At 41.4% G+C, this 12345-nt stretch overlaps 1 protein-coding gene across 12 annotated transcripts in view; it reads left to right on the top strand.

The window, feature by feature from the left end:
* Positions 1 to 12345, top strand: part of LRMDA (leucine rich melanocyte differentiation associated) — a 1649176-nt gene that overhangs the window by 58024 nt on the left and 1578807 nt on the right. The gene's annotated exons all lie outside the window — the stretch shown is intronic.

Genomic DNA, 12345 nt, shown 5'->3' with positions numbered 1-12345 from the left:
GAAAGCTCTGGAATGAGAAGGCATAGGGTGGTTAGGTGATAGGTTCAGGAGCAATCTAAGGAAATACTTTTTTACAGAAAGGGTGGTAGATGCATGGAACAGACTCCAGGAAGAAGTGATGGAGACAGAGACTATGTCTAATTTCAAGAAAGCCTAAGATAGGCACATGAGATCTGGAGATTTATTTTTCCATCAAGTCCCAGTTTCTCTTTTTTTTGCTTTCTTGTCTTCTGCATTTCTTCCTCTGTCTCCTCCACCTTCATGTCTCCCTCTGTGTCTTTCTCTTTCTCTCATTCCATCCCTTGATGCAAAGGGAGTGGGAAAGGAGAGAGAGAGAAGCGGATCCAGGGCATATCTCTCCCAACACCTATACTACCAAATTCAACATTTCTCCCTCTTTCATCCCCTGGCTTCTAATCTGTACAGCATCTTTTGTCCCTCTCCAGAAACCCCATGCCCATCATTTCCTCTTCTATCAACACTCTGCATTTCTCCTCCCTTTCCCTTTATTACCATGTTCATCATTCATTCCTTTTGCATCCCTTTCCATCTGTCCTACCCTTCCCTCTCAACCACAACATCTAATATATCTCCCTCCTTCACTCTCCACCACTATCATGTCTAATAATTCTCCCTTTCTCCATGTATATCATCTCTTTCCCTCCCATTCCACACACCTATGTCTAACAATTCTCCTTTTCCCTCCTTCACAGCAGCATCTCTCTTTCCCTCCCTTTCCACCACCCCACCCATGCAGCATTGCTTTTTCCCTTCCTTCCTAAACCCCAGTCTGTGCAGCATCTGTCCTTCCCTGTCTTCCTAATCCTCCCCTCAGCTCCAGTCCTCTCCCCGCCTCCAGCAGGATCCTGAGGCATGACCCCTCTCTCCAGCTCCCCCACTTAACCTCCTCCCTGGCCACTGTAATTTTAAATCTTTGGGCAGCCAACAACGAGGTAAGCTTGCTGCTGTTGGTCTGACCAGAAGTCTTTATTCTACAGTAACTTCCTGTCCCCATGTAGATGGAATGCTACAGAATGAAGGGTTCGGGGGCAGGCCTCCCATTTCTTCTTATCCAAGAAAGTCCCTTAGCTGGTATGATGACATTGTTTCCTGACAGTTGTGTGGGGGATATAATAGGAAACCACTGAGTAGCTGTATCTTTAAGACTCATTGTCAAAGCAAGGTCACAGGAATTGATAGAGGAAGATTGGAAAAATGTAAAATCCTCATGTTCAGGTACTTTAAGGTATTCTCCATATTCTCAATTCTGTGAAAAAGTACATACTGAAGTGTAGCTTGACTTACTGTGGCTTCTAATTCTAGATCAACTTTTATTAATGGTTCAAAGACCTGCCTGTTTTTGCATGCAAGAATGAATATCTGGATAAATCAAAACTAACAGCTCTCTCCACTGAAGCTATTGCAGCTGATATGTCATCTAAATTAATTTGAGAGGGCTTGACTATAGGCAATCTGGAGGACAAACATGAGTTAGCTTCCAGTGTTGCTGAAGATTTGGCAGTCTCCAAACCTGCCCTACAGGAAATCCTCCTTACTTTTACTCACCTGCAGAAGACTGAATTGATCCCTGTTTTACTGCATTGGAGCTCCAGTTTCCTCTGAATGACTGCAGATTTCTTGAAACTAAACGAGCATAATGAAAGGAGAATGTTGGATGTTGGAGCTCAGTAAAGTAGAGGAAACAGAAGAATGAAATCTCTCCATAAATAAGAAACCAGCAATCGAAGAGATCAGATGGAGAAGACAGTAAACCAACGGGAACAATCACCAGTCAGGCTTTATTGGTATGTTAAAAGTTCAAATGACTCGACACAAGTTAACAGGTTTGCATCAGTATCACATGACCTTCAATACATTCATCTCTTTTTGTATTGATACATTAGAACATTTGACTTTTGATGCAGGCCTGTTGACTGAAACATGACCTGTATCGAGTCATTTCAACTTTTATCATACCATTAAATCCTGACTGGTGATTGTTTCCGTTGGTTTGCTGTCTGCTCCGTCTCTTCTGGAGCTCAGCATAGTGCCAATATCTAGCTGGGTCATCATTTCCTCCTCAAAACTGGTACTGAAACAACCTAACACCATGAGAGATAATCTATGGGGCCATGGTATGTCTTGATTTGGGAAGCATTTGGGCTTCTGGATAAGACTCCCACACGTTCCACTTCATTTTCCTCATAAGAAACAACAGCAAGAAAGAAGCACAGATACATAGAAACAGAGAAATGTGATGACAGATAAAGGCCAAATGGCCCATCCAGTCTGCCCATCTGCAGCATCCACTCTGTCCTCATCTTCTTAAGAGATCCCACGAGCTTGTCCCATGCTTTCTTGAATTCAGACAGTCTTTGTCTCCATCAGCTCTACCGGGAGACTATGCCACACATCTACCACCCTTTCTGTAAAAAAAATATTTTCTTAGATTACTCCTGAACCTATCACCTCTTAACTTCATCCCATGCCCTCACACTCTGGCGTTTCCTTTAATTGAAAGAGACTCATCTCAAGTGCATTTATACCACATAGGTGTTTAAACATCTCTATCTTATCTCCCCTCTGCTGCCTTTCCTCCTAAATATACATATTGGAATCTTTGTCAGTCCTTGTAAACCTTATGATGTAGACCATCAACCATTTTAATAGCCTTCCTCTGCACTGATTCCATCTTTTGGAAGGTGTGGTCTCCAGAATTGTACACAATGTTCTAAATGAGGTCTGACCAGAGTCTTATTCAGGGCATCAATGCCTCCTTTCTCCTATTGGCCATACCTCTCCCTGTGCACCCTAGCATCCTTCTAGCTTTCACCATTGCCTTTTCAACTTGTTTGATCACCTTAAGATCTTTACATACTATCAAATCCAAGTCCTGCTCCTCTTTCGTTCACAAAAGTTCTTCAACCCCTAAACTGTACTGTTCCCAAATGCATGACCTTACATTTCTTAGCATTAAATCTTAGCTTCCATATTTCAGACCATTCCTCAAGCTTCATTAGATCCTTTTTTATGTTATTCACACCTTCAGGGGTGACTATTGCAGATTTTGGTATCATCTGCAAATAGACAAATCTTACCAGACAGCCCTTCAGCAATATCATTTACAAAAATGTTAAAAAGAGCAGGCCCAAAAACCGAACCTTGAGACACAGAACTAGTAACATCTCTTTCCTCAGAGTGATCTCCATTGACAACTACCCTCTGTCGCCTTCCACTCAACCAGTTACTGACCCAGTCCTTCACTTTGGGCCCATACCGAGGACACTCAGTTTATTAGACGCCCATGTGGTACACTGTTAAAGGCTTTGCTAAAATCTAACTACACCACATCTAGCACTCTCCCTCTACCAATTCTCTGGTCACCCAGTCAGATTTGTCTGATAAGCCCTGCTTCTAGTGAATCTGTGTTGTCTCAGGTCCTGTAACTCATTGTATTCCAGAATCTTCACTATTCTCAGTTTTAAAAGTGTTTCCATTAATTTACTTACCATAGAAGTCAGACTTATGGACCTGTAGTTCCCTATTTCTTCCTTACTTCCACATCTACCTTTCTTCAGTCCTCAGGTTAAACTCCTGATTCTAGAGAAGCATTGAAAAGGTCAGCCAGCAGAGCTGCCAAAAGTTCTCTAAGTTCCTTCAATACCCTCAGATGTACACCATCCAGCCCTATTGCTTTGTCTGCCTTCAGTCCTCCTCCACCTTCAGTCTTTTTCTAGCTCCTCATGAGCACAAAAATCGATCAGGGTCTACCACACCTCCAGCCCTATTTGCTTATGATCTGAGGTCCCACTCCTGTCACTTCAGGAGTGAACACAGAGCAGAAATATGTGTTAAGAAATTCAGCCTTATCTTTATCAGTTTCTACATATTCCCTGAGCTTACCTAATTAACTTTAAATCTACCTTCCCCAAGTTTACAAGTAACTTCCCAGCAAAATGCTTAGCAGTGAAGATTCCTATGTCTCCAGAAGTCCTCTCATAGCACCTCTTCTGTACATGCGAAAGATTCCTAAGAGAGCTCAAACCTCAGCTTTAATTAATGCCTCCACCTTGGAACTTATTGAGTTTATATTTCATGGTGTTTTAGGGAATTCTGGATTCCTATGGCCTTCAAAATTCTTAATCTGGTGACTTGTCTCTTTAAGAAGGTACCACCATTCTTCAGATGTTATTTAGCTGTAATAGCTCTTCATCGTAGGTATGATAGGTTCCCTCAGAAACTATTTGTTTCCAAATTTAGAAAGCACGCAGGTGGAAAAGATTTCTTGGTGCTTTTCTCTGTGCCTCCCATATATATCTATAGACCTTCAAAGATTTTCTTAAATTATTCCTTGACAAATTACAGTCACACTTTGTGACATTGACCACCATCAGGCCCAATTTCAGCTGTTCTTGCTGATATTGTTTATGGTTTACATGTATTCTCTGAGGAGTACTGAAGAGGATCAGAAGTACATAAGACATAAGAAAACTATGTAAATGATACATGCTGCTGTTCCTCTTCAGTATTCTTTATGGAGCAGTGGTTCCCAACCCTGTCCTGGGGGACCATCAGCCAGTCGGGTTTTCAGGATATCCCTAATGAATATGCATGACAGATATATTTGCATATAATGGAAGTGACAGGTATGCAAATCTCTCTCTTGCATATTCATTATGGATATCCTGAAAACCTGACTGGCTGGTGGTCCCCCAGGACAGGGTTGGGAACCACTTTTATAGAGAACACATGTAATCCATAAACATAGCAAGAACAGCCAAGGTTAGGCCTGAGGAAGGTAATTTTAACAGAGTGTGACTATAAAAAGGACTCGCATTTTATTCCAAAATATTTGTTGAATGAAATTTGTATTTTTTTAAGATGTTTGTGTTTTAAAGGTTCTGAAAAAAAAATAATATAAAAATACTATGTATTATTTTTTCAGAACCTTTAAAACACAGACAAGTGAGAACAAATAATCAGGATTGTAGTAACTTGGTTTATTGCAATTTCTTACTAGATTTTATCATCATTTTTTAAATTTTCATCAAATTAGAGATGTTGTTTTACCTACATATGTAAACCCACAGCAGACGAACAATAGTAATAATAAGGAACTATTTCAGTGGAAGATTTGTTTTAAACACCTTAAGCCAAAATGTCTCTTAAAAACTGCAATAAACTTTAAAACCTACCCTCTTGCAATGATGTATCTCATCAAAGAAAATTTTAGTCATTTTAAAATTGATTAATTTAGACGCTCTTTTCTGAAAATTGTCCTTCTATAAGACTTGGGATTCCATATGTTAATTAGTATGCATGTCTAATCAAAGCAAACATACTCTTGTGCAGACTGAATCGGTCATTTTAGGGCTCCTTTTACTAAGCTGCGATAGCAGTTTTAGCGCGTGCTAAATTGCTGCACGCACTAGACGCTAACGCCAGCATTGAGCTGGCATTAGTTCTAGCTGCGTAGCGTGGGTTTAGCGCATGTGGCAATTCTGTGTGTGATAAAAACGCTATCGCAGCTTAGTAAAAGGAGCCCTTAGTGTTTATCTGTTTTCATTTACGCTTATTATATAGCTTTCAAAAGCTATGCTCACTTCATCAGATCAGAGGGGGAAGCTACACAGTTAAATGGGCGTAAATCATAGGGTTGTAGTTTCATGTTTTATCATTTCTTTGTGCATACAATTTTTTAATCTGTGCATGATGCTATTTACATGCATAAAATAAAGAAACATATGGTAACATCCTGCAGGCCCATATTAAATGATGGCATTAGTAAACTTGAAAACTAATTACACATATATTGAGTTAATCCAGTAGAACAGGGCTGCCCAAGTCCGGTCCTTGAGATCTACTGGCAGGCCAGATTTTCTGGATATCCACAATGAACATGCATGAGAGAGATTTGCATACCAAGAAGGCAGTGCAGGCAAATCTCTCTCATGCATATTCATTGTGGATATCCAGAAAACCTGGCCTGCCAGTAGATCTCAAGGACCGGAATTGGACAGCCCTGCAGTAGAAGGTATTGTGTCTGACCAGTTTTTCTGCAGCTTCCTGTTTTTTTGTGGGTCCTGATCTTTTACAAACTGAGGGTGATTTGTCTTTTATTATTAAGCAGATGAAAATATGTGTACTCGTTAACATCAAGGACTCAAGGAGGCTAAATTTAGGCATTTTAAACTTATGCTTATTGCTTCTCTGGGTGACTTATACGGAAAGTTATGAAGCAAACTAGAAGGCTTTTAGTGTTTCTCTTAGTCCTTGCCCTGTCATTTTTTTTCAAATAATTTTTTTGTCTTTTTGCAATTGTTAGCCTTCAAGTGAACTGAAAGGTACTTCAAAACATTGGAAGAAAATGGTCTGAAAGATTCGTGAGCATTTTCTTCACTGCAAAGGGAAGGTGCAGGAAGGAAGCTGATGATCTGTACAATGACAGGTGTTTGCGTGTCATTTCAGGGAATGCTTTTGATGGCAAACCCACTTATTTTTCTTGTGTGTGGCAATCTTTTCAAGCATAACAATGAGAAAAAAGTCCTCAAACAACAAAGTAATGAAATATAGAAAGTTTGCATTTTAAAAATGGGTTTACTGAAAAATTTGTCCCCGTTTCATTCTTTACCTGGGAATAGATGGTCCTTTGGCAATAGGAAATGAGCATCTGTTTTTGTCCCACCCTAATCATGATCTAGTTCTGCCCAAACAATGTCCCCTTTCTGTTTGGCTGTTTTTCAGTTTTATTTTATGATGTTTGTTAAACATTTAAATGCCAGTTTATAGACATCTGGTTGATCAAGGTTTCATGGTCACAATCAATTTAGCATGCCATAAACTCAACAATTCTTCTCAAGCTTCTAGGGTTTGACATCAACTACCAAAAGTCACATCTACAGACATTTTAAACCTTGGAGCTCATAGGAGCACTTCTGAACACTTTTCATAGTCAGGCTTTTCTACCTGAGCAGAGGATCGACATTCTCATTCACCTGTGTCAAACAATCTCCACCCTCAAGCACACTTATGTATGCCAGATCTTACATTTTCTCAGTCACATGGTATCAACAGTTCACATGACCCCCATTCACATGTCTTCAGAATCCCACAGTGGGCCTTATCAATCCAATGGTCTGGAGCCATGGGATCCGTATCTGCTCCAGTACAAGTGATCCCCGATCTCTGGCACTCTCTTCAGTGGTGGATGGTAGCACACAATTTGACCTGGGGGTCTCCCTTTTCAGCCCCATCCCTACCAAAATCTTCTAACTGCAGATGCTTCAATACCAGACTGGGGAGCTCATCTACATGGTCTTCACATTAACAGGCTCTCCATATCAATCTTTTAGAGATACAAGTGATAGGGAACGCTCGCAAAACATTTCAGGATCGCCTACTTCAACAGTTAGTACTTATCCATATGGACAACCAGATTTTCATGTTTATTTGAACAAAGAGGCATAGGATCTTATCTCTTTTGTATGGAGGCAATCGAGACTTGGAATGGAGCCACTGCTTGTGGGATACTTCTTTATTTGGTGGGGAAGCAGAATGTGTTGGCAGACAAGTTGAGCATACTTCAGCCTCACAAATAGTCTCTCATCACGACATTCTTCCATCCAATTTTCTCTCAATGAGGAATGCTGGACATAAATCTCTTAATTTCCTCTCACAACAACAAACTTTCACAATTCTGTCCCAAACGCTTTGCCCCAAATTGCATTGCATCGGATGCCTTTCTACTTCATTAGAAAAAACAGGTTCTTCTTTATATTTCCTCCAGTTCCTCTTATAGGGAAACCTGTACTCAAACTTCACCAAGATTGGGGTAACTTGATCATCATAGCACCCCTTTGACCACTTTATCCACCTGGGACCCCTGATGAAGGTGTGTTTACCAAAACATTAACCGTGTTGGGTCCTTTGGTTTGGTTCAAGGTGGTAACATTAACCGCATTCTTTATTTTGCTTTAATAAATTTAGCCTGCATCTTTGTACAGCTGTCTGCAGTTTTCTTTGTTTCTGGCCATTATTTGATGTTTAATGTATCACAAAAGTCAAATCTCCACTCCTATGAAGAAATCTATACTCAAGAACTCGCACTCCACTTTTATAGTTTATTTATACTTGGAGCTTGATGTTCGTTCAGGAAAAGGCCTCAGAAATAAGGAGTACTACGCTTATAATTTCAGTGGTAATCATTACCTGCGTAGGTGTATTCCAAACACGTACTCCGTACTGCAATCACTGGTCAAAAACCTGTTCTTTTATTTAATTATCCATATTATGTTTCTACTAATTTAAACTTACTGAGTCCTTCTCCAATTTGACCTCTCCGCAGCTTTCGACATTGTCCACCATGACATACTAATCCTCCAACTTTCTGAAATTGGCATAAATTCCACTGTCTTAGATTGGTTCTCAAAATTCTTACGGTACCGTTCCTACCTCGTTAACATGAAGGGTTCCTCATCCTCCCCTTGGAAACCGATCTGTGGAGTCCCGCAGGGTTCACCTTTATCCCCGATTCTTTTCAATGTCTATATGTCCTCCCTGAAACTCCTCCAACTTTCCACCTCGGAGACACTTTACACCTACGCCGACGACATCCTCGTCCTTATTGAAACCGACTCTAACCTCACCAACCTCTCGGCTAACATCTCATCCTGTATAACAAGTCTACAATCCTGGGCCCTCACTGTTCAAATGAAACTAAATGAGGCCAAAACAAAACTACTTTGGCTCGGCCCAAAACTGGATCAGCTACCCTCCCACATCCCACTTTCCTCTGGCACCAATCTGCAGCTTGAGCACTCTAGTAAAGTTCTGGGAATCATCATTGACTCTACACTGTCCTTTAACGACCACATCAACTCCCTAGTAAAAAAATGCTTTTTCAATCTCCATATGCTAAGAAAAGTTAGATCCTGCTTCCACCAACAACATTTCGCCGTCCTTGTCCAATCCATCATTCTATCCCGACTCGATTACTGCAACTCCATCTATCTAAGCCTAACAAAGAAACATCTTCTCAGACTTCAGCGGATTCAGAACACCGCAGCTAAATTAATCTTCGCAAAAGGCAAATTTGACCACGTCTCCCCGCTTCTGTCTAAGCTTCACTGGCTCCCAGTCTTCCTCAGGGTTCGCTACAAATGCGCTTGTCTTACCTTCAAATCTCTTCACGGCATCCTCCCTCCCCTCTTCCCACTATCTTGGCTCTCAAGCACTCACTCCTCCAGATCCACTCAGAAATTCAAACTATCCTTCCCTTCTCTAATTGGCATCTCCCATACAGGAAAACACGGTACATCCCTCCTCTTCAGGATCACTGAGCTGTGGAACAGCTTTACGGCCCATCTTCGGAGTTCGACCTCCCTCCAACATTTCAGAAAACATCTGAAAACCTGGCTTTTCACCAAAATGTAACCACTCCCTCCCTCTCCACTATTCTATGTACCTCCTCCGTCCTTGCTCACTTTACCTCTCCCTCCTTCCATTGTAGTTCCTCTTCTTTATTTTTAATCCCTGTAAACCGTGTCGAGCTCCACTTCCGTGGAGATGACGCGGTATATAAACTTAAGGTTTAGTTTAGTTTAGTTTAGTTTACGTGTTTGGAATATACCTATGCTGGTAATGATTACCACTGAAATTATAAGCGTAGTACTCCTTATTTCTGAGGCCTTTTCCTGAATGAATATCAAGCTCCAAGTATAAATAAAGTATAACTATAGCGAGTGTTTGAGTATAGACTTCTTCATAGGAGTGGAGATTTTACTTTTGTGATACATTAAATATTTTTCCCACTCAGTTAGGACTGTTTATAGTTTGGACGCTGGTCATTATTTGATGTTGCCACAGATCATAAAATTTTTCTGGGTGACTTTAATTCAGTCTTGGATCTGGAGTTAGACTGCTCCAGGAAGTCCCCTGTCCTCTCTAGAAGATCTAATAATGGTTTGAATGGCTGGCTCCGCACTCTGGATTTAGTGGATGTGTGGAGAACGCTTCATCCTGGGAAGAGAGACTACACGCAAACATCTAGGGTCCATCATACCTCCTCCAGGATCGATTACATTTTTCTTTCTTGTTCTTCCTTCCATACTATACACCAGGCAGATATTGGCGTGTTGGCTATCTCAGATCATATCCCCATATGGATGGATGCAGGCATAGGGGTTGGCTCTCTTAAGGGTGGGGGGCGGTGGAGATTTCCTGTAGCATTATACCATGACCCTAACTTTAAGCCCTATTTAGTGACCCAATGGCAGGACTTCCTAGAGTTTAATAGAGAGCATATGAGCTATGGCATTCTTTTTTGGGAAACAACAAAGGTAGTGATCCATGGGGCCATTCTTGCATATAGTAGCCGTAAAAAGAAAATGCAGGTTGCTAAGATTTTGGCCCTGGAGCAACAGGTGAAGGACTATAGATTACGGTGGTTTCACTTTCTCATACAGCACCATACAAATGTCTTGCATACAGCACAAACAGTGCTGAATAAGTTAATTCATGAGAGGGCCCAACAGCATGTCTTTTACTATAGATATAGACTTCATAGATTTGGTAATAGGCCCGGGAAGCTTTTAACATGGTTAACGAAACATTGGAGTGGCCCCTCCGCTATTACGGCTTTGCGAGACCTTGGGGAGACGGTAGTCCACCAACAGTCTCAGATGGAACTTCTCTTTGTCAACTACTATAAATCCCTTTATACTGTAGAGGTGGTCCACCGGGAGGATATGATTCAGGCTTTTCTCAGTTCCTTGGCCTTACCTGCTATCTCAGAATCTGATCAGCAGTGCTTGAATACTCTTATTATTAGGGATGAAATCATGGCGGTACTCAAAAAGTTTCCCCTCTGCAAATCTCCCGGCTCTGATGGGTTTAGTGGAGAATTTTGTCAGCTACTGCAGGGCTATGTGGAAGATCCATTAAAGAACTACTAACAGCAGGCTATTACGGGGGGTCATTTTTCTGCCCTGTCTAATCAGGCCTTGATTACTGTATTGCCTAAACTGGGAAAAGACCCGATGTTGGTGGAATCGTATAGGCCTTTTTCGCTGATTAATGTTGATCTAAAAATCATAGTTAAAATCTTGGCTGATTGCCTGGTTCCTATAGTTCTCTCTTTGGTAGGACCTGACCAAGTGGGTTTCATTCAGGGTTGCCAGGCGGGTCATAACTTGTGCAAGCTTCTGTTGGCCATGGCACATTGTGAGGAACACCGGGTATCGGCCTTAGCTATTAGCTTTGATTCCGAAAAGACCTTCAACCGGATCGAGTGGGTGTTTCTGTTTCCCCTATTACAACACTATGGGCTTGGGGGGGGATTATTTGCAGGCGATAAGAACACTTTACTCCAATCCTGTGGTAGCTGTGGCAGTTAATGGTGTCTCCTCCCTGGTCTTTTCTTTACAGAGAGGGACTCAGCACAGGTGCCCTCTTTCTCCATTGCTTTTTGGAGTCCTTATTAGTGCAAATTAGACAACATCCTATGCTTACTGGAGTCGAGGTGGGCAGTTCCTCCTTGCATTGTATGGCCTTTGCAGACGAGATTATGGTGATACTTATGAATCCAGAGCATTCTCTTTCTTCCCTTTTGGAACTCTTTAATGTTTTTGGTAAGCTCTCAGGTCTCAAATTGAACGTTTCCAAGTCGTAGGCCCTTTCTTTGAATATCTGTTTACCTTCTCTATGGTTGACTTTTCCCTTGAAAGAGGCCCCTACACAGGTGAAATATTTGGGAGCTTATATACCATCTGATGTGTCACGATTATAAGCAATTAATGTGGGGCCTTTGCTCAGAAAATCAATTGACTGCTTGCGTTTGTGGGGGGCTCTCCCCTTGTATTTGGTCGGTCGAATTTTTCTGTTTAATATGATGATAGTCCCAAGGCAGCTCTACATTTTACAGACTTTACCTATTTGGCTCAAGAGAGTTGATTTGAATTCTTTATATCGAGCACTCCGGGCTTTCCTGTGGGGCGGTAGGAAACCGCGCTTGCCCTTCTGAGTCCTGATGTTACTGGCATGTCTGGGGGGTTTTGGTCTGCTAGATTTGCGGGTTTATAATTTGGCTTGTGGTATACATTATGTCCGTGACTGGTGTCTTGAACAGTCAAATTTCTTAACTTTTTCTTCTCCATGCCCCCTCTGCTCTCTTGTCCGCTACCCAGAAACGTCATATTGTTTAGTCTTATATGAGACTCATTTGGAAGATGCTATGTCAACATCTGCATATTAACTATTGTGTTTTCCCTATGTTGCCCATTGTGGGGAATCTTAATTTTAGCCCAGGCAGGGATGCTAAAACATTTCAGATTTGGCACGCTCAGGGAA

The sequence above is a fragment of the Geotrypetes seraphini genome, chromosome 4, assembly GCF_902459505.1.
Source record: "Geotrypetes seraphini chromosome 4, aGeoSer1.1, whole genome shotgun sequence".
NCBI classification, from domain to species: domain Eukaryota; kingdom Metazoa; phylum Chordata; class Amphibia; order Gymnophiona; family Dermophiidae; genus Geotrypetes; species Geotrypetes seraphini.
This window is presented reverse-complemented; position numbering and strand designations above follow the sequence as displayed.